Source organism: Dromaius novaehollandiae, chromosome 8 (assembly GCF_036370855.1).
Source record: "Dromaius novaehollandiae isolate bDroNov1 chromosome 8, bDroNov1.hap1, whole genome shotgun sequence".
Classification (NCBI taxonomy): Eukaryota; Metazoa; Chordata; class Aves; order Casuariiformes; family Dromaiidae; genus Dromaius; species Dromaius novaehollandiae.
Window position 1 is genome coordinate 5,569,304 of NC_088105.1, and position 27,384 is coordinate 5,596,687.

Genomic DNA, 27,384 nt, shown 5'->3' on the forward strand with positions numbered 1-27,384 from the left:
TTCATATTTGGGAACAAAAACCTGCAGGAGTGCTTTCTTTCATGTTTTTCTATTAAATTACAAAAATGATTGTGCAACTGTTTACCCCTCTGTTAAGTTTCACTCTCTCTCTAGATTAAAAAAAAAATTATTTTCGTCCTTAAAGACCACATATTTAATGCAGAACAAAGTATATACCCCTGCAATGACCTATACTGCATCAAAATTTTTCTTCATGTAACAGAGAGAAACAATTCTTAGCAATATAGTTCCTTCACTTGCTTTCCCAATATCATTGTGATTTTTAAAACACAGAACAAATTAATAAAGATCCCCAATCTCTCCCTTGTATTTTGAGACTTATTGTAGACTAGAAGAAATTTGCTGTGGGAGCATCTGTTAAAATATCATTGCAACAGAACTGGCAAAACAGTCAAATGAACATAGCCATAGTGCTTCTGACTTACATGGAGACAGTGTATCCAATGCTTTGATTTTAACAGACAACCAGAAATACTTGTGGCTGCAAGCTTCTCTCTTAGCATTTTTGTCAGAATAGCAATCAGCTTGCGAAGGAGCTGATGTACGGCTTTATTCTCCCTGAGCCCACATTACCCAAAGGTTTCATAGTGAGATGACATTATCTTCTGAAGACCCTGCAACAGTTAGAAAGATGTAAAATAAAGTGGTCCTAAGCAATTTGAACTTGCTGAGAGGTCATTACGCTACTTTTGTGCTTCAGATGAGGAAATCACACATACACTTTCTCCTGAATAATTCTGTCTTTCTGGAAAGCAAACTGTTTTCCTAAAGTGAAGCGCTTCAGCCTGGTACCATTATACAATCTTTGTTCCATATGGAAACACAAACAAGTTAATTCAAGCAGTGTCCATTCTGTAAAAAGTCCCTTATTTCTCAAACATGCCTTGGCATTTGGCAAGATGATCGAGTCCCCAACAAATACCCATACTTAGATGTGACACAGAGAGCAAAGCATGATGAATTAACTTACTCTCAGATATCTAAATACCAGTTAAATAGAAATGGTAAACTCATAGCATCTCCAAATCTGATATTTAGCTTGTCTCAAATATCTAGCAAAATCAGGGAATAGTTTAGGTAGTGATCTGGTCCTCTGCTGCTTTTCAGCTTGCCGTGCCTCATTTTCTGAGGCTACCATGGCAGGCAGTGAGGTTCTAGGAGCTGGTTATTAAACAAGCTCAGGCTTAGTTCTCTTTTCTTCTCTCCTTTTTGTTCTTTAAGAAGAGCCTTACTTCCAGGAGAACTGGTATAAATTCTGCGTCTTCTGCACACTGTACTTAAATGTAAATGATGTCAGATTAACCACAGACGAAGCTGGGAAATATATGAATTTTCAGTATCATTTTCCCTCTTTCAATAGCTAGTGCCTCCTCTAAAAAGCCTTTATTTATCCCCTTGGTGGCTGCCTGGATTGCCTCAGGGCATTCCCTGCAAGCCAGTCCTTCCCGCTGCCTGAGCAGCACCTGGAGACCAGCAGCAAGCTTCTCTGTCAGCCGAACTCCAAGGCCACCAAGAGTTGGTGGCATTTATGCAGGATTGCACCACAAGCTCCCCCGGCACAAGATGAACTCTGCCCTACCATTGGCTTACAAATGGCTTTTACTTTTAAAACCATTGTCCTTGACCTGGAGAGGGCATATTAGGAATTATTAAAAAAAGCTTTTCTTTAATATAGGCCAATGTCTCTCAAGGAATTTCAAAGAAGAAAGCAATGAGCACAGTGGTTGGTGGATGGGAGGCCGTGGGAATAAATGTGCTCAAAGCAAAGCCGCCTTTTCCAAATGAAGAGAAATGAGGAAACAGCAGTGAAGACAGAAGTGCAGTGCTGTAGCCAGATCTGCTTTGACTCAGCTTATTTTCCCCATCACTGAAAAGGGGCAGCTGCACCATCAATCACAGTCAGAACATTTTTTTTCCTGCTAAATAGACAACTTGTCAGGCAGGTAGCTAAATGTACGCTATGCTTCAACAAAGTCACTTAGGAAAAGAGTCAACACACTAAGCATGACTTTCGCAATAAAACAATTCATTATTAAGACTGTTGTGGCTTCAAAAAAAGCTCTGAGGGCAATTTCCCAGCAGCCGTTCACTGAGTCAAAATCAGCTGAACCTTGGTGGAAAAGTGTTAACTTTACAGAAAGTAGAGCTGATGATTGAAAAAAACCTTGCCAACAACCTCGACTTTCCCATGTTAGAATATCAGATTAAAGGAATATGATTTAATATTTCCTTAGAACCACCATGACGATGTTGATGTGAGTTAAAACAAGAAGGTAAAACTTAAAAAAAACTCTAATCAGGCTTAAACAATGACATTTCTCTATACGAAACTGCATACAATAAAACAGAAGTAACCACATTAAATGCAGATCTTGTAATGAAAGATAAATATGCAACGGAATTATTTTTAAAGTGCAGTAATTTTACATTAGAAAAATATATTTTAGGAAAGAATTACTTTCAGTGTCGTTTATCTGCAGCTATTGTTGTGAATCCTTAATGAAAGAAACACATGTAATCATTATTATGCTTTTTCAAGGTAGAAGGCGTATATTCTTACAAACATATTCTTACACTGGCATATATTACAGAATTCTTACCATATCATTTTAACTGTTAACCCCCCCGCAATGTATTACTGATGTGAACGCAAAATGGGTGACAAAGCCCAGAAGTTTTCATAAAGCAAAATTATCTACTCATAGTACACAGTAATGACCTTAATTTTACAATGATACTTTCAGGAACACAGCAAGTTCTGAAGACCTTTATTAAATTTTAGTCATAAGAGCAGTGTAGTACTTATATATATACACACACATATATAGAGCACTAATACAGACATAAGCAGTCATAAGAACAGTATAGAATTTATATATATATAAAATATAGTATATATATTGTGTGTGTGTGTGTGTGTATGTTGTGTACATAAATATATATTTAGTATTTAGTCATAAAAGCAGTGCTGAATAGGAGATAATGACAGGCCTTCCTAAACCTTCAAATATGTTCATATTAGCCATGCACATTATTTATTTAAGCAACAGCACCAACCAAAAACAATGGATACAGCATGCGTTTGTCCCGGTAGCACTCTTCGTCCTGAGCCTTTGAGTGTCGTTTTTGTAATCCAGCCATCTCCGTAACAAAAATCATCACTTTGGCATCCTCAGTGCCAAATATATTCAATCGTTCCTGGAGTAACTCTCCTTAGAGAACAAGTTCACTTGTTTAAATTGTCGTAACGGTGAAGATGCTCCCTCTTCAGCTTCTCTTTCAAGGTTATGTGTTTTATATCATTTACACTCCTGTATACCCATACTCCTCCTTACCTTCAGATTTGCATATACCTAGTATTAACACCTATAAGGACGATTTCATAGTGGCATGCATTATTCATGTAAGTCTTCTTCTAAGCATCTGTCACATGCCTGCCATTTTTCAGAGCCGAACGCATTATAGTGTCTGCACACCACATACAGTTAAATAAAAAATCTATAATGCGAAACACTTTAGTCTCTGTTTTATAGGGCAGCAGGGAAAGAATCAGTGTCCTCTGTTTAGCCAGAAATTAAACTAGATGTACAAAACAGTCCCTGAGCCAGTATTTGCTGGCTAACTTCTGTGCAAAAATTCATTCGCATCTTGGAATAAAAAGTGTGCCATTTGTTAAAGGCAGCAGGCGTTAGCTGCTGTGAAGTCCTTTTCTAAGTGGTTCATTTATGCAGCTAGGAACAGGACTTTTGCACTGATTAAAACTACAGTGGTGAGCTCAGAGAAGTGCAGTCGTCCTGTGAGATCTCTCTGTGAGAAGTAGGAGGGAACCATGTGTTATAATGCAAATTTTCTTTAGACCTTTACAAATCCCTGCTACTGGGATTTCATTCTTTGAGGGTCCCTCTGGTACTTGTAGCTCTATTGGGTAAATTGTGTGTCGTGGAGCCAGGATTTTTCTATGCAACAATGTTCAGGCTGATTCTTGAATGATAAATGGATATTTTTTCTTTCTTCCTGTGACAATATAAAACCAATACTGTACAGCTGTAGTTACAAGAACTTTTCTAATGTTTGCTGAGGGGTGTTGTTTTAGGAATAATCCCACCTATTATCCCTTATGGATGGTATTTTCAAAGGTATACAGAGTGAAGAAAATACTAATGTAGTACTTAAAACCTCTGCACACAGCCTAAAAAAATTTTCCATACAATATATTACCTTCCGAAACAGATTCAAAATACATGGGGTTTCCAAAAACATTTTTTAATCTTACCAACCCAACAGGATATTGGTAATTATTTATCCTCAATGCAATGTACTTTCAAGTGTCTAATATAGAGGAGATGCTCTATTCTATATAATCAAATTGATCATTTTGACCTCATAATAATAAAAATCAGAACAGCATCTAGGGTTTATTCAAGATTCCTGAAGTATTTACTGTCTTCTGAGAATGCAAGGAAGATTATCATTTTTATTCCATTCCAGATAGTTATTAGATGCAGTGTAGAGCCACTTCTATTGGAAAGGCATTAAAAGTTTCAAGATCATCAGTCTTACATTATTTTCCTCTTAGTCTTTGTCACAGGACGACTGATTGTCTTTACAGTCCTGGACCTTGAGGGTTTCATGTGGTGCAAGGGAGAGAAGGAGGGGAGAAGATTTACTGCATGACTCCACAACTTATTTGAAAGATCTAAGTTTACTACACCAGTTACAACAGTACAAAGCAACAATTCTTATCAACAGAAACTTAGTTCAACTAGAATACTTATTTTCCAATTCTAATTGATCTTACCCACACGTTGCCTGAGCGGCCAACGTGCACTCAGTCCTAGGGAAGTAACTGCGGGAGGGCGTCCCCATCCCGAGGGGATCCGCAAGTTGGCAGACCCGCTGTCACCCGCCAAGAGCCAAAGACGGCCCCCGGGGCCAACCTATTTATACCCTTTAGGGGAAAGCGGAGGTGGAGTCGCCAGGCCAGTGGCAGTTCTCTTTGCGCAGTCGCAGTCCCTAGCTCCTGGCTGTTGCAGGGTTCAACTCTCCTCCGTTGTTATGACGATCCCACCCACAGTCATGGGGTGAGGGGGGGGATAGCCGAACACCCCCAAGGGCAGGCTGGCTGCCTTGAGCACTCTTCAGCGCTGAAGAAAGGAGTTTGAGTGACTGCGAATGACTGCTTTACTCTTGCAGTGGTGGTCCCAAGGAGAGATCCCATAGCTGGGGTAAGGAGGAGTTCATTCCAGTCTGCAATGATTAACACTGCCCCAGCAGTGAGAGAAAGTGTTATCTCCCAAGGTCCTGACGAGGAAGAGATAGTCCAGATCACCATAATTAACGCTGTTCCAGCAGTGAGAGGAGGCTTTGTTTCCCAGGGTCCTGGTGCCCAAGCAGGCCTTATTTCACAGCTTTGACATCCTCCCGATGCCCAAGCAGACCTTATCTCAAGCCTTGACATCCTCCCTTTCAGAGAGTGAAGCACAGGAATGCAAACTGCTTGTAACTGGCACCAGATGGGGGGGAAGCTGGCACTGCCCCCCCCCCCCAGTCTTTCAAGATGCTTATAAAATCTCCTTACAAGCACAGAGATTTGCGTTTCCTCATACATCTGTAAGCTCATACATTCAACAGTTTCATTTCTGGAAGAACTGAGTTTCCAGCCAGCTTGTTCCCTCCTAGGATGAGAGGCAATGGGCACTAATTGAAACACTGGAAATTTCAGTTAAACATAAGAAAATTATTTCTTTACTGTGAGGGTGGTCAAACACTGGAATATGTTGCCCAGAGAGGTTGTAGAGTCTCCATCCTTGGAGATACTCACAACTTGAATAGATATGATCAACCTGCTGTAGCCGATGCTGCTTGTGCAGGGGGGTTGGACCAGATGATCTCCAGAGGTCCCTTCCAACCCCAAACATTTAGTGATTATGTAGTTATTTCTACCTTGTGGGCATTCTTGAGCTTTGAAATCCAGTTCTGGGCTTTCGAATATTCCCTTTCTATATATTTAGCTTTGTGACTTACAGTTTTTCATTAAATGGGGAAAATGTTAATGTGTGTTTAGCTTTTCTTTTTCAATATTTTCCCATCTGCTCTCAGGGACTTGGGATTCCCAAAGACCAGTCTTACCAATGAAGACCAAAGAGAAGAAAATGTTCAGTATCTTTGCCTTTTCTGTATCCTTTGTCACCAGGGCCCCTGCCCCATTTAGCAGTGGGGCCACATTTTCCCTAGCCTTCCTTTTGCTGCTCAGGTACTTATAGAAGCTTTTCTTGTGGCCTTTCACATCTCTTGCCAGAATCAACTCTAGGTGGCTTTAGCTCTCCTAAATCCATCCCCGCATGCTTGGACAGTGTCTCTGTATTCCTCCTAGGTCACCTGTCCCTGTTCCACCTCTTGTACACTTCTTTGTGTTTGAATTTAGTCAGGACCTCCTTGGTCACCCATACAGGCCTCCTGTCACCTTTGCTTTCCAGCTTGTTGGGATGGACTATTCTTGAGCTTGAAGGAGATGATCCTTGAATATCACCAAGCTCTCCTGGATCCTTCTTCCATTCAGGGTCGTATCCCATGGGATTCTTCAAAGAAGGTCCCTGAACAAGTATACAAAATCTGCTTTCCTGAAGTCCAGGGCTGTGATCCTGCTTTTTTGCCATCCTCACAGGATCCTTACCTCGACCACCTTATGATCACTGCAGCCAAGGCTGTCCTGGACTTTTGCATCTCTGACCGGTTGTTCCTTCTCTGTAAGTATGAGGTCCAGCAGAGCACCTCTCCTCATTGGCTTCTCGATCACCTGTGTTAAGAAGTTGTCTCCTAGATTAGGAGAATAAACTTCCTGGATTGCTTGTGCCCTGCTGTGTTGTCCCTCCAGCAGATATCAGGGTGGTTAGAGACTCCTATGAAGATGAGTACCTGTGACCATGAAGCTCCTTCCAATACTTTGAAGAAGGCCTTGTCTGCTTCATTTTCCTGATTAGGTCATCCACAGCAGACACGCACTACATTGTCACCCATGTTGGGCTGCCCACTAATCCTGACCCATTACCCTTCACCTGGCCCCAGGAAGAGCTGCATGCATTTCAGTGCTCTCTCACACAAAAGGCAACTCTCCCTCCTCACCTTCCCAACTTGTTCTTCCTAAAGAGCCTGTATCCATCCATCACAGCATTCCAGTCGTGTGAGCTACTCCACCACATCTCTATGATCCCAATGAGATCATATCCCTGTAACTGCACACAGACTTCTGTTGATTCCCCATGCTGCATGCAGTAGTGTACAGGCACTTCAGAGAAGCACCTTGGCAAGCTGACTGCCTACTAACATCACGAGAACTTCCCCCATAATGCTGTCCTGTAGGCACTTCTTTATTTACATGCATGCTTGGGGTGATTCCAATTTAGCCCTGTTTCGTTGATGAAGGGGCCCGTTCTGCACACCACCCAGCCCCTTTGGTTGCCAACCTTGCCCACCACTTGCTTATTTTACTACTGGTTGTTCTCTCTCTCTCCTGCCAGTCCTGGTTTAAAACTGCCCTTACCATGTTGGCCAGCCTGCTGGCAAAGACACTTTTGCCCCATTTTGTCAGGTGGATCCCATCCCTACCAAGGAGTTGCCGGTCCTTGAAGAGGGTCCCATGGTCATAGAAACTGAAACCCTGTCGTCATCACCAGCTGTGCAAGTTGATCCACCTGATCTGTTCAATTCTCCTCAGGCCCTTCCCCTCACCAGCAGGATTGAGGAGACACCACCCAGGCCCCCAGGCCCTTGACCATTACCCCCAGAGCCATGGAGTCAGGTTTGATACTTTCCAGGTCTCTCCTGGCAATATCATTGGTGTCCACATGGAAGAGCTGCAGGGGGTGACAGTCTGCGGGTCGCGCAAGCCTCGGCAGCCTCTTCACAGCATCCCAAATGCAAGCCCCGGCAAGCAGCAAACATCCCGAGATGGCAGGTCTGGTGGGCAGATGGGGGCCTCCATCCCCCGCAGCAGGGAGGTCCTCTACTAACGCTCACCCCTCCCTCCTGCTGCTCCTGCACGGCTGAGGCTGAGCTGCCACAGACACTCCGTTTGCGAGTGTTCCCGCCTCCTTGAAAGCTACGCGGGAAATGAAATTATTCCGAACTTTTAAGTCCTCCAGTGAAGCAGGAACCTTCTTCCCAGTGCCAGAAGTCACCAGTTTTCCAGCCTTTGCCATCGTGGGAGCTTCCGCTCTCCGACCTGCTAAGCACTGACTCCACCTGCCGCTCCAAGAGTCTCTACGTCAATCTAGTGCAGTGTATTCATTTCTAGTGGCACGAGGTCAGCATCATTTGTATCTGGCTGGCAGAAATAGAGAACTATTCACGCAAATAGAACTTAGTGATATGATTTTGATATAAAGAGTAATTATGAGTTAAACTTTTGCCTGAAAAAAAATACCATTGGATTTCAAACTATCTCACATCCTGATCATTATTCTCTGTGCCTTTGATTGCAAAACATTCCCATGAATAGTGCTGTACTACCTTTCACATTTTTTTAGAAACATTTTTCTGGCCCATCTTGACCCATAGCTTTTCTGACCACTGTCCTGGTTAATCAGGAAGAAATAAAGATTTACTAGTGAGAAATGATACTTGCATGCCTCAGCATGGCCCTTGGGAAGTCAGTCCCTCTACAAGGTACATGGGCAAAGGACAAGGCTGGAGAAGAGAAATTAATGAGAATCAGGCATCATTTACCCCAGGAGACTTTGAAAATTTCTGCTCAGGACTGTCACGTTGTCATATTGCCTTCTAAGTTCAGACAGGTTTTTTAATGTATTTGGGTCTTTCACAACTTTCACAACCATTTTGGAGAACTGAAGCAAAGTAATCACCTTTTCTCTTATGAAACTTTACAGTAAAATGCAAATAACTTATGTGACTTTGACTAAATACTTTATTTAAAAAATTCATTTTCTTATTAAGATTGCTAATTATGCCTTTTGCAGCATCTCTGTGGATATATTTCTTGCACATATTTTAACCTGAATTCCCTATTGTAAATGCCAAATGGAGCGCTTCAGATTTACAGCAAATGCCGAAGTGGTTCACATTTACATTAAATGCGTACCCTTATGAACAATGTAGATTATCCAGAGTGTATTTCCTTTATTTTTTGTTAGGACAATATATGCTCCACTGGGAAACAGCCACTTCTTCCTGATCACTTTATGATGATCCAGGCTACTGAGAGCTTGGCTAAAGGCCAATTAGAAACTTTCCTTAACTTTATTTTAATCTCCTTCTCTCTCTCTCTGCTTTAGGGTCCTTTTTTTAATGTATTTAATCAATTTTAGCAAAGACACAAGATCTATTTTGAAGAACTTGAGGGGTTTTACAAAGATGAAAAACATAATATAGCTAACAGGCTTCTCTGGCCCCAGAAAACTAACTTAATAAAGCCTTATGGGACTCCAACTCCAGGTAAACAGAAGACTTGCAGTTACATGGTCTATTTTTCTCGTTCTTCACTACTTTACCAGTGAAAGCACGGCATTGTAAAATTTATTTATAAGCATTAGAAGAAGCTTTTATTGAATTCTCACAGCTTTTGAAAGGCAGGCTTGGCAGCGCTTGAGATATGGATTAAGATGGCATAGGCATTACTACACAGAAATGGCTTTAGTTACACTAGCAGCTCCCTGCAAGCTGAAGCAATAAACACAGAGGTTGGACAAGGACACTGTTGCTACCTGCTGACGAATAAAGTGAGATCTTTGGTAAAACATTAGCTTTTTTTGCCCTTTAAAGTGATCTGTCCGAAGCTTGGCAATGTCCTATTAAACACAGCATTAGTACTGCGCCTGCTTTGGCACAGGGCATGGGTACTGCTTCGTACCTGTTAGACAGGATATGCAAGCATGTTTTTCTGTGTGTGTGTGTGTATATATATATATATATGTATATATATACACACATGCATACATATTATACACTATAAATAGTATATTTTCATACATGTCTATATAATAAAAATGATTTTTTCTTTAAAATAATTGCTGGATTTTTAGCAATAAGAAATTTTAATTTCTGCAGCTGATGGGCAACATTGTACTGCTTCAGAGTAGGGAAGCAGATAGGTCATGATGTCATGCTACAAGTTTCAGAAGGAAAAACTCAGATGACAAAGGACATAGCAGAGAAATAAGCAGTGTGTGCAGTCTGTGCTAATTTCCATCAGAGCCTTATGCCTAGCCAGAGGCCTCCTGGCCAGCTCCTCTACTTCCTCTCCCTTCTCCTCACTTCCCCAATTAGCACTTTATTAAACACTCACCCAGTGCTTCCTTCCTTAAATGGCTTCATTGTAGCTTTTAACTAATCACACAAACATCTTTACACCCTCCTCCTCATGTATCAAACACACCTTAAGAAAAATAACCTTCAGGCTACCCTTTTTTTTTCTTCTTAATGGTATCTTGAGGACTAGCAGGGCATCCTATGAATTCCAGGAAGGAGGACAGTATTAAACTTCAGAAATAAATTAACATGTTGAATTGATAGTACAGTATGCTGCATTCTCACAGCTTCACTAATATAGCACCATTATGCTTTTTGTCAGACCTTATTCTACAACCCTGCAGGTGTGCATATGGTCCGACTCGAAGGCTTTGTTTTCAGAAGGCCATATTATGTAAACAGTCAAACAATTTTGATGATTTCACTGGAGTGCTACTAATTTGCTTTGGCTTAGCAGCTGAGCCAAAATATGAAAGCACAATGAGAAAATAAAACTTTCTCTGCTGTAATAACTCTCTAAAAGTTAGCATATTTTACAGTTGAACCAAACTGTGCTTAGGATAAAAAATAATTTCAGGAGACCATCCAAGGTAAGTGAGATTTTCCTATCACCGTAAAATTTCAGTGGCTGCATAATCCTCATATAAAGACAAAAAGAAAGATAGCACATGAGGAAAGAAGACAGAACTGAAGACAGTGGGGAAAAATCTTTTCCATCCCACAGTGATATAACTCAAGACTTATACACCTTTCAGTGAAAAGCAGGATTTAAAAATCTCTATGATAGGATATTTCTGCAGGACTCAATATTAGATTTCAAACTAAGCATAATTTAAATCATAAGTACTATGTTCTTTTTAATAAACAGCAGTCTCAAGACCAGCATCCTTGTCCCTTTTTCTTCTAGGAAGCTTGCTAGGAAAATCACATCAAAGGCATGATAAGGGTTTCTAACCTAACTCCAAAGCATAGTTTTCTGTGCGGAAGTCTCAAAATATCGCTCCACTCCCTTGGGTTCACAAGGAAATCCCATCTCCAGCTGGTGCTAAATGCTGCACGGAGCCGACATTGCCAAGAACCAGCACCTACACCGACGGGGTTATCATGAAAACTATACTCCTAATCCTGCCTAGCTAGTATTTTAAATCTCCAGGCTTGTCAGAGAAACAACATAACATTGGACGAGGTTACCTGGAGTCAAGGAGAACATTACTTGGTCACACAGGGACAAATCCTCTCATTTCAATTCTGCTGAGGAGCTGGGATTAAGATCTTTATCTTTGCAAAGTGAAACACAAATATTTAATTCCAGCTTTCGTAACATCTCACATGTGCAGCTTGTTGAGAACAGTCATTAATATAAAAATAAAAAGGATGTGTCCACAACGGAGAAGAAATACTCAGGCTACTTCATAAATATGGACAACAATGGGTGAAAGAAGACATTAAAAGCCGCACAAGTTTTTCTATCTTTAATAATTTAATATTAAAATTAGTGATGAAGTCAGTCAATGATAGGAAGTTGAAATACTGTACTGTGAGCAAAAGATAAATGTATGCTAATGCTTTCTTTGTGACCAAACACACATTTTACACCACAAATTAGGTTTACAAGCTGCTTTACATGTTTACAGGGTTTCCAAGAGAGGAGGAGTCCTGATTTTGCCCACTGATGCATTTTCCTAAATATAAAATTCAGTAAATTCTATTTTCTGAATCCTTAGGTTCTATAAAACCTCCCTGTATATTACCTTACTCCATGGAATTTTCCTTTGAATTAAGTCCTCTTTGAATGAAGTTTCCTCTGTAAAATTATAGAGCCTATAGAAATTAAAGATATTAATGGAGAGGAGAAATTTCACATCAGCTGTAACTAGCAACACAGTGCTGTAAACAAAGATCTATAAAGCATAACGAGTCAGAAACTTTCAAGAAAATGTCCTCCAACAGAAAATGATGATTTAAAGGAGATGAAACAGCAGGTGGAAACACGATCCTTTCAGTTTATTTTCTAAAGTGCTTGCTTTCCTGCCAGCTTGCCCATGCAGCTTCTTGGGAATTTTCTGGGTCTGAGACACCTCAGAGCACTGAGGACCTGCAGCTCCGGGGCAACAGTATTTTAAAAATCTTCAAAAAACTAGCCTGGAGCTAGTTTCTGGTGTTAGGTGGTTTGAGAGGCTGCCCAGCTCCCTCATTTCAGGAGACTGTTTTATCCCAGGGCCTTGCTAAATCTACATTTCCCACCTCTGGAGGGGTCCATGGGCTGACCTGAAGATGCTAATTCTAGGTTCAGATAGCTAAAACTATGTTGATTATTTGCAATTTCACTTCAGCCCACAGAGTAGAGATATTAGAAGAAATTCAGCAGAGATTTATCCATCACTAAGCTTTCGTTTGTTTTTTGTTTTTGTTTTTAATAGCGGGTTGATCCTAGGACTTGACAAATTCGCCTACCATGAACGCAAAGTAGCATTAAGTGTCGTGCTGTAAATTAATTGATTCATAACATTTCAATAGAGATTACTTCACAGCAGTCATAATGTTCTCGCTATTCGTGTAGCTGGATGCTTTGATCACCCCAGTACTAACTTAAATTGTGGAAAGAATTTTGGAGGAAAAAATCTTTAGATGCCATTAAATGCCACTCTCCAGATCCTTTAGGTCCTTCAGAAAATCAGCAAACAGTCAAAGCTCATAATAATTCTCTTCATGGTTCATTAACTAAAAAGACTGAAAGATTATGATAAGTTAATATTAGCTCATCACATAATAATAATAACAACAATAATAGTTCCAGCAGGAGTATGCTTTTGTACATTAGAGACTTGATCTTTAAAAGCATAATTATTTTAAAGATAAACATGATTTCTATACTTATTTAGGTTTACTTTTTTATGTATACGATCAAAGAATCAATCATATGAGGAAAAAAATATTTCCAATCTACCCCAGGACACTCCTTGACAATTAACAAAATGGCATAGATTTTTCATTCTTTGAATGCCTGACGGGTTACAATGTGTCTTAGGTAGGAAAGATAGGAGATAATCTTCATCATAGTCTGTATTATTTCATCCAGTCGAAAGCATGCAGCATAAAACCACTGGCCTCCATCCATGTCAGATGTTCTTCAATGAGGGAACAATTTGTCTCTTCAATGTAATAACAGTCATTATTCAACAATAAACAATTAACTAAATAAAAAATGAAAATCTGCCATCACAAATGCATCCCATCTATAGATCTTTGCAATGTTTTACAATATGTTGTGATCTTTTTAAAAATTATAGCTTAATGAAAAATACCATTTTGGAATGGCTTTATTTTCACTCTGGAGCAAATGACATGATTACTTTTTGAAATGCTGCTGAAAAACTCAATCAGCAAATGAGATAGCAAATGTTAGTTATTGCATAAGAAAAATAAAACCCACAGAAGACCTCATCTTTTGAACTACAGTCAAAGTGTAAATGAAGTTTCTATAATCCCAAAACAGTGACAAAGCCCTACAAATGTTGCCACTGAACACTCTCAGTTGGAGAACATTGTCTAATCTGGAAATGTAAATTCCTGTATTTATGTTAAAGATACCTGTTAAGGATACATGTGAAGGATGACAATACCTATCCTATACCTTATCCTATACCTTAAGGCTTGCTCTCTCCTACATAGTAAAAGGATGTCCAGTGCCACAACATGTGTCTGGACAATGGTATAAAAATAATCCATGAGAGCTGTCTTGTTAATAGTGATGACTTAAGAATGAGTAAATAAACTATGTTCTGGAAGGTAATGCTTAATTATGGGACATTAAAAGGGAAAGACAAAGCAAAACATAACGGAGGCATGGCAGAACCAACCTATGAATTAGGGTAAAAAATTAATTGATAAGAAAGAATTGGCCAAACGAAATTGTTACTATTTTACTAACCTTGGAGATGGCAGGACATTTAGGATGAAAACCAACAAGAAAAGATGGGAAAAAAATAGCATCTGTTTTTCGAAAATCACTTTTAGACTACTGTGGCACTGAAATTTTGGGTTTATTACTACCAACTTCTGTCAATTGTAATAATAGATGATATGAAATACAGTATTTGCTCTCGCAGGTTATCATTTTTCTTCAACTATATCAGGAGAAAATTACTGCTGAAATTAAGTGCTGAAAGAGTGTGGCAACTTCATTATATCCTTAATAGCAGGTGCAGGTAAACCACAAATGAAATGTTGCCATTTTAATTACGTAGATAAACAGAATCTATTTCTTTGAAAGGACTGTCAGGTATGGAAATAACAACCTGGATTTAGAAGTAACTGTGAAAAAACAATTTCACTCTTTCAAGATTATTTTCAATTCTCTATGTACAGTGGCCACACTTTGCAAATTTGCCACCATTTCCTGTGATTTTTGTAATTTGTCACAGCTATTCTGCAGATTTGTCCATCACGTAATGAGTTATTTTGAGTGCATGCAGCACTTTGGTAGCTAAGCAACAAAAAAAAATCAGCAACTCAATGCTGGCTCAAAATGACCATATTCTGTGTTCAGTAGGTGTTTGAAATGCTTCCCACTGCTCATAAGATCAAATTCGGATTTGTCCCGGGTGTCCAAGCGGTCTTTGTTCAGCTGACGGATTGTATTATAAATGTTGTGTCTTCACGTTTGGAAAGCGGAGCAAGATCTGTGTTCCAGACCATGGCTGCCCCTGCCACAAGAAGCCCCCAGTCACCTTCAGCCCTTGGGGAAGATGAAGCTTCAAGTGTATAGTGAGAGGGGGCATGGTGGGTTGCACCCTGGGGTTTAAGGCTCTTGTGATCAAGCCTTGCATGCATCCTTGGGTAGCTGTGTGATGGTGCAGTCTGCTCTAGAAGAAGAGAAAATACGCTGTAAATCTGAGGTGTATATACACTACTGCAAGTAGTCCAGAGTAGACAGAAAAAATGAGGAAAGAAAAAACAGATGGGGAAAAGACGTTCCTGCTACCACATAGGCAGCAGATTGTTATAAAGCAAGCAAGCATCAGATAATGCCCACATCAACTGAGGTTAGGAGAAAAAAAAAAATCCTAAGTATTCTAATTTGTGATCACGAAAGACTAAATTTATAGTAGGGAAATATTTCTAACTATGACGATAGTCAATCTCCAATGACAAAGAAGAGGAGCCTGCAAAATCTCGGTCAGTGGAAATTATAAAAACAGTTTTTATAAATTTCTGCCAGGGATGTGCTCAGTCCTGTTTAAGAGCAAGAGATAGAGTCAGCTCTCCTTAAGTCTCTTCCAGACCTAAATATCTATGAATAGCATATGAGGCTAGACTGACTTTTCATATTCATCCGCAAAACTTGTCTGAAGCAAATTCTTACATTGCTATTTAGATAGAATAAACTAATTTATTTATGCAAAAAAGACACTTTTTTCTTTTTTTTCACCACTTAAGAATGCTCATTTCCTCTTAAAGCTAACCAACAAGCTAAATTTTTGAAAGTTTATAAGAAGACAGACACATTACAAATACTAATGATTCAAATGACTTTGGGAAAAAATGTGTATGAAATTCATGACCAAAGCAAGCCTGAAAACCTTGGCTTCTTGTAGTACTACTTGTAGTCCCTGTGCCAAAAATGCTATCAACATATGCAAACTAATATTCATTACACTTTTGCCTCAAATTGCATATATAATCTTATTGCTGATTATGAAACAGCCTTCAGTGCATTTTCCATTTTCTTTATTGGCAGCTTCTTGTGTTGTGCCTGCTAAAGTCAATACTAATTTTGTTATTGACACAAATATTACCCATAAATATTTATTTGTTCGGAAAAGTAACAAAAAACTATCTGGATTCTGTTGATCATATGGATACTGAAAAAAAAGAACAGTGTTTAGCCCTCAAACACATCAGAACTGTCAAAAACAATCACTAGCAAAAGAGGTGTGGTTTAACAGGAAATGCAATAATACAACAGCCCTGAGATTTGAGACATGATAATATTTCTTGTCAGGTACTTTTCCATTTTGGTCAGTCATAAAAAGTATCATTTTGAGAACTGAGATTTGCATATAAGCAGACAGCACCTTTGCCATTGTGGTTTATGGAGAAAACTTTGTGAAAGCTAAATAATACAAAGTAGCTTGAAAATTTTCAGTTAAGCTTATAGTTTTTATTTCACATTCACACAATCAGTAATCAAAGAAAGAGATATTTTATTAAGGGCTTGATTTCTTCTTCTTCTCTCTTCTCTTTCACTAGAACCATTAGAAGCACCACCAGCAACACTGGAGTTTGTTTATCAAGTTTTGAAAGTGTTGAAATACAACCTGTATTGGTATTATTACAAAATAAATTATATTGAAAAAAAAAGGAAAAAATGGAAGTTCTTATTCTAGGAGGTTTTAAGACATATATCTTTCAAACTGTACAATTGTAAAATTCACCTTTGCTACTTCATTTTAAATTAAAATATAGCATGAAAGGCCTGAAGAAGAACTAATCTGCTTGATCATTTATTTCAAAAATCAAAGTCTGTTATTTTGAAGTAGGATTCTGTCTTCAATGCATTTGGTCCTGAAGGTCAAGAACCATACAACTTTGTGATTATGATGTGAAAGAGGCACAGAGCCAAATGCTGCAGGAGAGCCAAACAACAGAAAAGCTTGAGCCTCCACTTATAGACCAAGCGTTAATTCATTATTAAAACAATTCTAGTGCAACTTCTTTTTTCGGGAAGTAAACAAATCAGGTTTTATTTTTTCTAATCGATGAAAATTTTCTAATTGATGAAAATTCTCCTCAACTGTCATATTTGATGATTAATTCTCATAATTAGATTGCTTCTGTTAAAGCAAACCAATCAACTAAAAAATATGTTATTATAGCAGATGTGAGGAATTAATAGGAGAAGGTTATGATACTTTTATGCAGCCAGGATGTGAAAGGATAGAAAAGTGCCCACCAAATATATGGAGCTCTTGTAATCATAATAGTATAAAGCCCTTATAATGGAATTTTTCAGTTTTTTATATGGTCTTTTGCTGTTCTGGAATCCTGACACCACAAACAATTGAGGCATAAAAGAATAAAATCAGAAGAGTGCTCTATTCTTGATCCACTTAGGAGCAGGTAGATCTTCGAACTTAGGAGCAGTTAGGCGATGAGCTGGTGCAACCTCTTAAGCATGTGCAAAGCCCCTGTTATAGGACTGCATGAGACTTTATCCAGTTTAAGTTTTGCAGAGGTATCACTTGACAGGTGAGCAATTTTTCCTCACCAGTTTGAACTTAAATACCTAAATTCTGTTGGATGTTTAGCAATGAAAGGAGAAGGCTTGAACATGGTGAGAAGGATCATCTAATAAACAGATTAACAGAACTACTGTGGATGGGTAGAAGACACAGAAAAGTCAGAATCTAGAGAGTGAGGACAACACCAAGTCTACTGAAAAATAAAACATACATTTTTTCCTATTACCTACTGTCTCATGTTTTTAGTATGTTGTCATAAGAAGTATTCATTTTTTTTTTCAGCACAGATACATGTAATGAAGGCAAGAGAAATGATGGACAGATTAGCCCATCAAACCAGAAAAGATTAGCTGGGAGTACTCTGCCCAAAACAGGTCTTAATGACTTAGTTACACATTCTGATAACTTCACTGAATAGATGCACTATGAATTACTTTGTCATTCCAGATGCTATACAGGTATCTAATTCTCCAGTATTTAAAACTCCTCTCTCGGTCATCAATATTTCCAGATCCCTTGCTTTACATCTTACTTTCTGGCATAACTAGTTTCAGTACATCTGACATACAGCTCAACATTCTCTCCAGCTAATGCAGTTAAAATTAAAATTTGATTTTATGCTGTCATTTTGTGTTTAAAAAAAAAAAAAAAGCTTGACAGGAAGCAGATTTTGCATTTTATCTCTTCGTTCTTATGGTTTCTTCTTCTGAGATTAGGCCCCTGCTCTGACACAGACATGTCCATGGCTAGATAACATTCCCTTCCCAGTAAAGTTACTGAGCCCAGTATTATCTAATAATTCCTGGAATACAGTCAGAAAGTCTGCAAAAATGTTGAATGAACAACCTTCTGTAATAGGTATTTTCTTAAATGCCAAGCTCATACACATTTTTATTTGTATTGTATCACTAAACAGCACATTTTGGTTCAGTCAGATATTTAAATGCCACCTACTCAAGCAGTGCATTCGTTATAGAAACCAGTAAGAATGGCACTCACACTCTGCAAAGTATTGCGTAAAGCACCTTTTATTGACACTAACGTGATAGCACAGATAATCTTTTGTCCCTTCTGGCCCCCCCAAGTTGTGCAGACCTCTAGCCAGGGCACAGCACACTGTGCAGAGCCCGTCCATGCCGAGGTTCACTGGTGTTGAGGTCCTAGGAGCTTTTACGGCATTTCCTTAGGAGCAAACAACTCTGTTCATCGTTTGTACTGCCAAGCAAAAGGATGTTTATATGAAAATGTGCTGCTTAAATTCAAGATAAAAGCAAGTATGCGCCAGTGGCATCACTGCTAGGTGCCATGTGGGAGCCGCCTACAGGCTTCTCCACCACGATTAGCTGAGTTTGTCCTGTGGCCAAGTGACACGTGCAGCACAGCACTGGTCTGCGCCCACTTGGGTCAGCTGTTGGGTGGATCGCTAACTCCTCGATGTGCAACAGCCTTTTGGTTGCAAAACACTGCAGTTGCAAACAGTATGTTATACTGCAGTCGTCCCAACAGAGGCAGCACAAACTACATTACCGCCATAGAGACCAAACTAAAAGCCTGCACTGTCAAAATCCAGTGATCCAGTCAAAGGAATTTAATATTGCAAATCAGAGATACTACACCTCAACACAGTGATAGAAAAATTGGTCCCCTGATGCAAAATAGTCTGTACTGAGAATAAGGTCAACCTTAAAAAAACAAACATGATTTCATTCCTATCTTCTCACTCATGATCTTCTCATTTTTGCAAAGTTACCTTATTGCCTCCTGTTTTAGTGCTAAAGATTAAAAGTGCTGAAGTAAACATACATGCATGTTTGTTTAGTAGAAGAAAGAATCAAAGCTATAGTTGCTGATTAAGACTAGAAATTTATTTCAGTGAAATGTAATTACAAAATTTGCCATTAAAAAAATCAGCATTTGTGCATACAAGCAGTTGCCATAGGCATATGCCCTCGCACTGCTGATCATCTCTGGCTTTGGGAGCCCACGTGCTAAATGCAGTCAGTCAGTATTAGTCATTAGGCATGTGTTGCAAAAACTGAACTCAGAAAGCATTCACTGAGAGTACCAGATAAAATAACAGGGACTCACTTCAATAGCACTACACCTCTTAATCTGTGCCTGGCTAAATTCAAGGTGTTCCAGGACATTCAATATAAAATCTTCCCCTTTATCACAGAGCAGTATGATATTTTAATGATACCAGTTAAAAAATGTCTCTTGCCTGCACACAAGGATATACAACCAAGCCCATTTCCTAAAGCAGCTGAGAAGTACTAGAGACATTAACAAACCTGATTCATATTACTTCTGTTCTCAGATAAAGTCACTCCACTAAGTGGCATGGATGAAGACATGTGGGTAAAGTCAATTAATAATTGGGCATATGAAAAAAACAAACAAAACACATAATTTTCAATTTAAAAAAGTCAGACAATACAGAATTATAGATTTAACATAATCTTAAAAATTACAGGGAAGCCAAGAACCAAAGACTTTTAGGGAGCTAAAAAAAGGTCTTAAATCTCCAAGTGTAACTTGGAAAGATATGGCAATTTTATTAGCGTTGCTAAAGCATAGTAGTGATCCACATAATCCCTTCTGTAAAAAGCAAGTAAACAAATACTTTCCAAATCCTTCTTGAGCCGGCAACGCTGGTCAGTCATCGACACGTCTTTTAGACATCAGTGTTCCCAGGTGCAGGGCGATGGACAACATGCAGTGCCTCCAACCTGTTTAAAGATCTTACATAAATACTGCTTCTGTGGAGCAGCCCCTTTCAACGCATGGTGAGGATCGCTAAAATACCATCAGCTCTTCTCACCATGGCCTTGGCTTCCCCTCGCCTTTTCAGGATGATGTCTCTGTCTGCAGTTTCAGGGAGGTCACAAACATTTTACAAAGTTTTAGAAAGCTCTTCCAGCATTGCCCAGATCTAATGGCAGTAGGCACATCCAAAGACATCTATATTAAAAGTTTATACAAACCAAGCCAGATAATAGAATACAAGGCTATAATTTAATGTTATACTATGAATATTCATGCACTAAGTATAAGTAATGCGATATCAGCTCTGTATTAGTGATACGAAAATATTCAGACATAGGTATGTTTGGTGAGTAATATTAATTACAGTGAGATGTACAGCAGCTTTAAAAACTACTTACTACATGCATTTCTGCAAGTTAAAAAATACATGCCATCAAAACAAATTATTTTTATGCCCACTGAATGCAGTCAGCAAGAAGCAGTTGGCAAGAAGTATCCAGATGGGTTGTTTGTCATAAGTAAACAGAAAGAGATTAATTCTGCTGTAAGAGTGTTGACCATTTTGTAGCTTTTTCCTCCCCCTTTTTATAGGATAACTTATGGGAAAGTCAGCTTTATTTACTGGCTTTACTGAAAGCATTCGGCTGAAAATCTGCAATACTAAACCAGAAAATACGTTGTTTGAATAATTAAAAACAAATCATATTTTAGGCAATGTAGTGATATCTAACAAGCACAAGGAAAGAAATGACCTAAACAGGGGGCTGCTTTGGGTAGTGGTTTGTATAAAAGAGCACATAAAAATCCCAAGCCGTCAGATGCATGGATGGTCACTTAATAGTAAACATGGAAGAAATGACTTTCATGCTAATCGATATACTTTTAGTGGACAGCTTGTCAAAAAGTAGCAGAGAAATGAAAGCATCCATAAATTAAAAATGTACTTTTGAAGCATGCTTAACAGTGTTTAGAAATTAATTCTGCAGCATAACAGCGTAAATATCTGGGAGAATCTGTGGGCAGACAGCATTGGGACCTTAGAGCATGTTTATTGGTATTACCATTATTTTTAATGAGACCTCCAACTACATCTATATTGCTCTTCTGCGCTTCAGTGCCGGCACTCTGACTCAGCTCAGGTGGGTGGACCAGAGAGGAGTAAGGAGTTTTCCCTCCGTCTTTTCCTGCTCTCCATGTGGAAGGTATAAAGGGAAGATGTACAAAGACAGTAAGGCTCTGGACATATTTACTTACAAAGCAAGAAGCTGTAGAGCATGAGTCAACACCCAGAGGCTGTGTAAAATAGAGATGAATGAAGCCAGATAGAAACCTCAGTTTAGGAAAGCAGCAAAATAACTGGAGGGAAAGAGAAGGCTTGGAAGACTCGTAAGAAGAGTATGGAAGCCACCTTTCTCAAAGTGTAAACACTGAATTTCCAGGAAAGGGGTTTTACGCTATAAGTGGGGGCCCTAAAAATATGGACGATCTACAAACGAAAACGTCTAAAAACACCAGTCCATGAAATAAAGCCTTGTCACCAAGGTATCAGACAGGGCTCAACAGCAGTCCACCTGCAGGCATGTAACAGTCCTTTATTCCTGTTTACTTTAAATTGCATTAATTATGCAATGCTCTCATCCAGACCTGGGGAAGCAGAAGTAGTTGAATCTGCATTTATTTCAAGAAGATACAGCATTGCACTGGCAATATTTCTTTGCTTTCTGCTCAGATTTCCACCCACTGGCACCAATCCCTATGGGCATTCCCATTGGGATATCACCTTTTCGCACTCACATAGTACAGATAGCCACATTAAGAAAGGCCTCATTGAAAGAGAAAGGTCCATTTATGCCATTTCCAAGTGCTCCTGGTCTGCACAAGGAAGAAAGCTTTCAAGAGGAGCAAGTTTAAGGGGAGCTACGAGTGGAAAGTAATTTCCATACATTATTTTTCAAAGACAGTTATTTTAGACCACAGGAGGAGATGATGAATCTTGCATGCAATTTACCCACCTATGCCAGAAATAATGAAAACTGGGGCAAGCTGTTCCACAAAAGGATTAGACACTTATCCAAGATTGGGAAACTGTCAGCATCTGTAAACATTTTCAAAAGTTTACACTACACCTGGGAATCCCACTGTTTTGAGGTATCTTGGCAGATACGCTCCTTTTTTATGAATCATTTCAAAAAGGTCTAGGAGCTTCCATTTCCATAATTTGTCTTTTTTTTTTTTTACAAGAAAATGATTAAAATGTCAAAATGTATGTCAGCAAATGTATTGTGGAGAACAGGGGCGATTTCTTTTCACCAGCTGTAGGGAATGCTAATTATGTGCTTGTAATACTTTCTACAGATCAAGAAAGTGGGGAAGGTAGTTCACGTGTTCCTTTTCTGGGGAGTCTTTTTCTTTTATGGTCCATCTGTATGTATCACAATTAAGATTTTATCCTATGGGTGTGTTTAGCAATAATTTGTGGCAAGTGCAGTATACACCAGAGCGAGCCTAACCTGCCTAGCCCAAGTAATAAAAGCTGTGAAGAAACGGCAATTTCAGTTTTCTGTGTACTGGCAACCAGAAAGTGGGAGCTGAAGTCCCGTTAGAACTTTATCTATCATTACCATATGTCAAAATCTCCACTAAACTAATGCTAGTTAATATTACCTATTTTGCTTCATAGCAGCTACAAGATGCCACATTATGCACAGGGACATGCCGTGATTCACAGGCTATGGGTGGTCATGATCTATGTCTTACAAGACAGGGGTGGTTTTGTCAAAAAGCAAAGCAAGCATGGGTCTGGCCAGCATTGGCACCATCCAAGTCTCAGAGCAATTTGTGGCAGGCAAATTGTGGAGAAAGCTTCAGCACCCCTTTGCTCTTCACTAAGGGAGACTGCTCTAACACTGCCATGGAGACAGCTGGTAGATACGAATGTGGAAAAAGCACAAATACCAATTGAGGAACTGATGTAGAACAGTCTTTACAGGATACATCCTCAACCAGTAGAAGCTGTTTAGTTTTGTTCCAATGATACTACATCTGCAACAGTAAAAGTTTTATTGAAGGATTGTATTGCTACAAATCCTTGGGACAACTTTGCATCTCTTTTGCCATTTTCCAAATTAACGCAGACACAGTTGCTCAAATGGCGTATAAAGGTAACCGTATGCAAGCTCTTCATATCACAATGTTCCTTGCTAGCTGGGTACTAAAAGCAATATAGCAGCATTACCACAGAGCTCTGCATAGGCTAGTTTTACCTATTCCACTACTTCTGATACAGCTTATAGGTGGTATGTCTCTATACACAGCTGCATCATAAAATGCAGATACATTCCTCCCTGCAAAAGTATGGAGATTTTGCTAACACACAGCTTCAAAATATAGCTATTTGTAAGCTGCCATGATTTCTAAGCCAATCCTGCAACGTTTTGCAGATATGCGCTGGGTTTTGGTACGCATGCCCTTGGCAAACCACTAGGTGAAAAAAGCTACAGTTTATTTCAGTGGAAAATATGTCTGCCTATGAATCTTTTTAAAGCTTGACAGTAACAATTAAACAGGATGATTTTAAGCTTAAAATCTGCAATGATTAAGGCTATGCTCATGATAGTTCCTACAGTTTTTTTTGCTTGTTAAAATGTTTAATGAATGTAGCCACAGTAAAGATAAGAAAGAAAGTTAATGTTGATTTTATTCTCCCAAGATTCAGATAATCTTTTTGTGAAGGCAGATTTGAACTGCAGTGTAACAAAAAGAAGCTGGGTATGTAGATGCTACCTTTATAACAGGCACCTCTACTGAGAATAGATTTTGCACCTCACACCTGTAGTCACAGATGAGGACTTTGGAATTTCCATGGTAAAAATAGAGCAAGCAGGAAAAATAGTTGGAGGAGTAATATTTGCAGTTAAAATATCAGAAAAAAGATTCAGGAGACATAGGTATAATTCTTAGTCTGACATTCAAAAGACTTCATGTTTTCTGTTGGGCAAAATATTAAGAGATACATTTTCAAAAGACCTTAGCAACTCTCACTCATCCTCTTAAGAAAGACTCGAGCACATTAGGGAATGCCCAAGCAACTCTTAATGGATTTTCCCATCCCTTGAGAACATCCATACACAGTTTAGCCTGGATGTATATAATGGTGTGCTGCACATTCATCTGCTCTCATCCTCTAAGTTGCACAAGGCTGAATCAGCTTCTGCAGGAGGATCGCAGTCTGCAAGGATCACTCATGAAGAGGTGGTGATGATTCTGCAGGCAGCACGACAACAGCAGGTCATAATCCAGCCTCTGAAGGAATAACTCCTGTGATGTCTTCTGAATAATCTCTCTACTGAAGCACTGACCATCTGTGTCACAACAGATAGTTTTGTTATAACTCAGGAGAAACAGTCAAATTAGTGGCATGGCTAAATGTCGGTTCTGACAATTATATTCCACCTGACAGCTTTCTAACGCAGTCTAAAATTAATTTTCTTTGCTTCATATCTTCAAATGCCAATTAACTCTGATCTTAGAAGTGACAGCTTTTCAATGGAAGGAAAAGCAGTCTTAAATAATTGATGTAGTGGTGTTGCTTGTCATGTGTTTTATGAGAAGATGTATTATAAATAAATATATATCAGTTTGTGAAATGACTTCAATCTTCACTCAGAACTGAGTCACACAGAGTCAGCCTGTGCTTCAAGTCAGAGTAGTTGCTGGGCTCTAGGAAGATACCACCACCTCGAGACAGGCGGGTAGATATAGACATCTACGTACAACCAGTCCTCTTGTCTTGTGTTTTATCCAGTATTTTAAAAGCATTAGTTATGCCTTGATCTTAGCATCAGACTTGAAGGACTCGGAACAGTGGATTGAAACATTCAGTACTATATAAGTCCATGAGTTCTTAACATGAACCATTAAGTCTGCTTTCTTTGAATGGCAGTATATTCTACTTGTAGAGTATCTTCAGATACATTCTCTATGTGGTGCATTGTGATCAGTACCTTCTGACTCATTGGTTTGAATTTTCCGCATGTTACAAAAGTAATGTTAGAAAGTGTCAGAATATGTGAAAATCGTTAGTTGAAGAAGCGGAAATTTCTAACAGGTAACCTAATACATAAATGAGACGACACTGCCCCCTGGGTCAGAATTTGGAGTGTAGGAATAAGTATCCACAACTATTTGCTGTTAAAAAGAAAAAAAAAAGACCAAGTGAGAGCATATCATCTGTTTGTTCTTCACATGAAGTTTGAGTCTGAGTTCTAGTGTTTGTTACCTAATCTAGGAAACATTGATACATCAATAGAGTAAAACGCAGGTATAGCACCAACACACCACAACTGCTCTAGTAGGTCAGACTGCAGGTTCACCAGTGCCGATCTCCTCTCCTCGGGCACTGGCCATGAGCTGATTTGTAGGAAAAGACAACATGTGGCATGACAGGGACACCTTTCCCCGCTATATTCTCTGAATATTTAAACGCAGCAGAACTTCATAGGTTTGCAATTTCCATTCATGTCATAATTTTAACAGCACCCTTTGATTCATTTTCCATGAATTTACCTAATCCCTTCCTCAACCTTCTTATGCATTTGGTCTCCACTGTACACTGTCACAAAGATTTCCACAATATAAGCACTGTACTTTGTGGAAAAAGTAGTTCCTTTTGGGTTTTTTTTTAAAGCTCCTGCCTACTCCACAGACCACAGCGAGCTTAATCCGTATTACAGATAATGAATAGCATTGAAGTTGTGCTATTGTGAGCACAGCAAGCAACCCTGTAAGCTTGTAAAGTGTGTATTTTTGTTGCTTCCAACATAAATCATACCAGTCTGGCTTTATCACTTTTGATACTCTTTAAACTGGAATTATGTCAGCAAAGGTGTATTTCATACACTACATTCACATTTTCATTTGCACTCACTAATTTATGCAAGGGTTTATAGAACTGTTTTGGGGGGTTTTAAAGACTCATAATGTTCAGAGCATTGCATGTTGAGAAAGATTGTCCTTTCTGAGTAATTCCACAAAAAGAATGTGACACTTTTTGATATGTTGCATGTAGCTTTTCTTCATCAAAGGGAGAGAAAAACAATAGGAAGAAAACTCTACCAATCCTATCTATTTCAATAGAGGATCTGTCAGATATTTTATGATGTGTATCAACGCTAATGGCTTTAATGGCCTTGCAAGGCATAGAAACCTAGTCCTAGAACTATGCTGATTCAAAGTTTTATTTAAAAACATCATGCTAGAGAAAGGGCCACATTCCTCCTCAATTGCCTTTGAATGTAAGTCTGTGCTCTCTTCACATGCCAGCAACTTTTCATCTGTTCCAATTCTATTTCCACTTCATGGTTGTTTAAACTGGCCTTTTTCATTGGAGTTAACCTTTATATAGTACTGCAGCATGTTCAGAAATTAATCACAAGGAAAGGATTGAACAAGTACTTTGCCCCAAATCAGAAAACTTTGGAGCACTTCTGCAACATCACACTGCAAAATAATAAAATGCAATAATTTTTCAGTCATTATTTTAGATAAATGGTTATAACATGACTTGGACAACATACTCTGCAGGACAGAGAAAGGGAACTTGCCCTGCATCCCTGATTTTAGATAATGGGGCTGGATGAGAAGCTGATGCAGTGTGCTTATGTCAGAAGTAAAAGCTTCTCCTCTTCCATCCCATCCTGAGTCAGAAGAGGGGGAAAGAAGAAAGTCAACTAAAAGTTCATGTAAGACATGTTGCAGAGGCTCCAATAATACCACCAAGGACATAGAGGTATTAAAGGCAGCAGTGCAAACATGACTGAAGAAGCCCACCATGCGAGATCATCCTGCCCAAACAACATAGAGTTGTTTATAAATTGTTTCAAATAAAGCAGCAAATACATACTTTTCTATAATATATTCTGTAAATTTAATATATAATCCATATACTGTCAGAGAGCTGAATTGTACTTCTGCCTTGATTGATCCCTCAACACCTATGTTAACATTAGGACAGGTATTAAGCTGAAGAGGTTGAGAAGAGGAGACTCATCACAACCTGATAAAATCCAGAGTGACAACAGCATAAAACAAT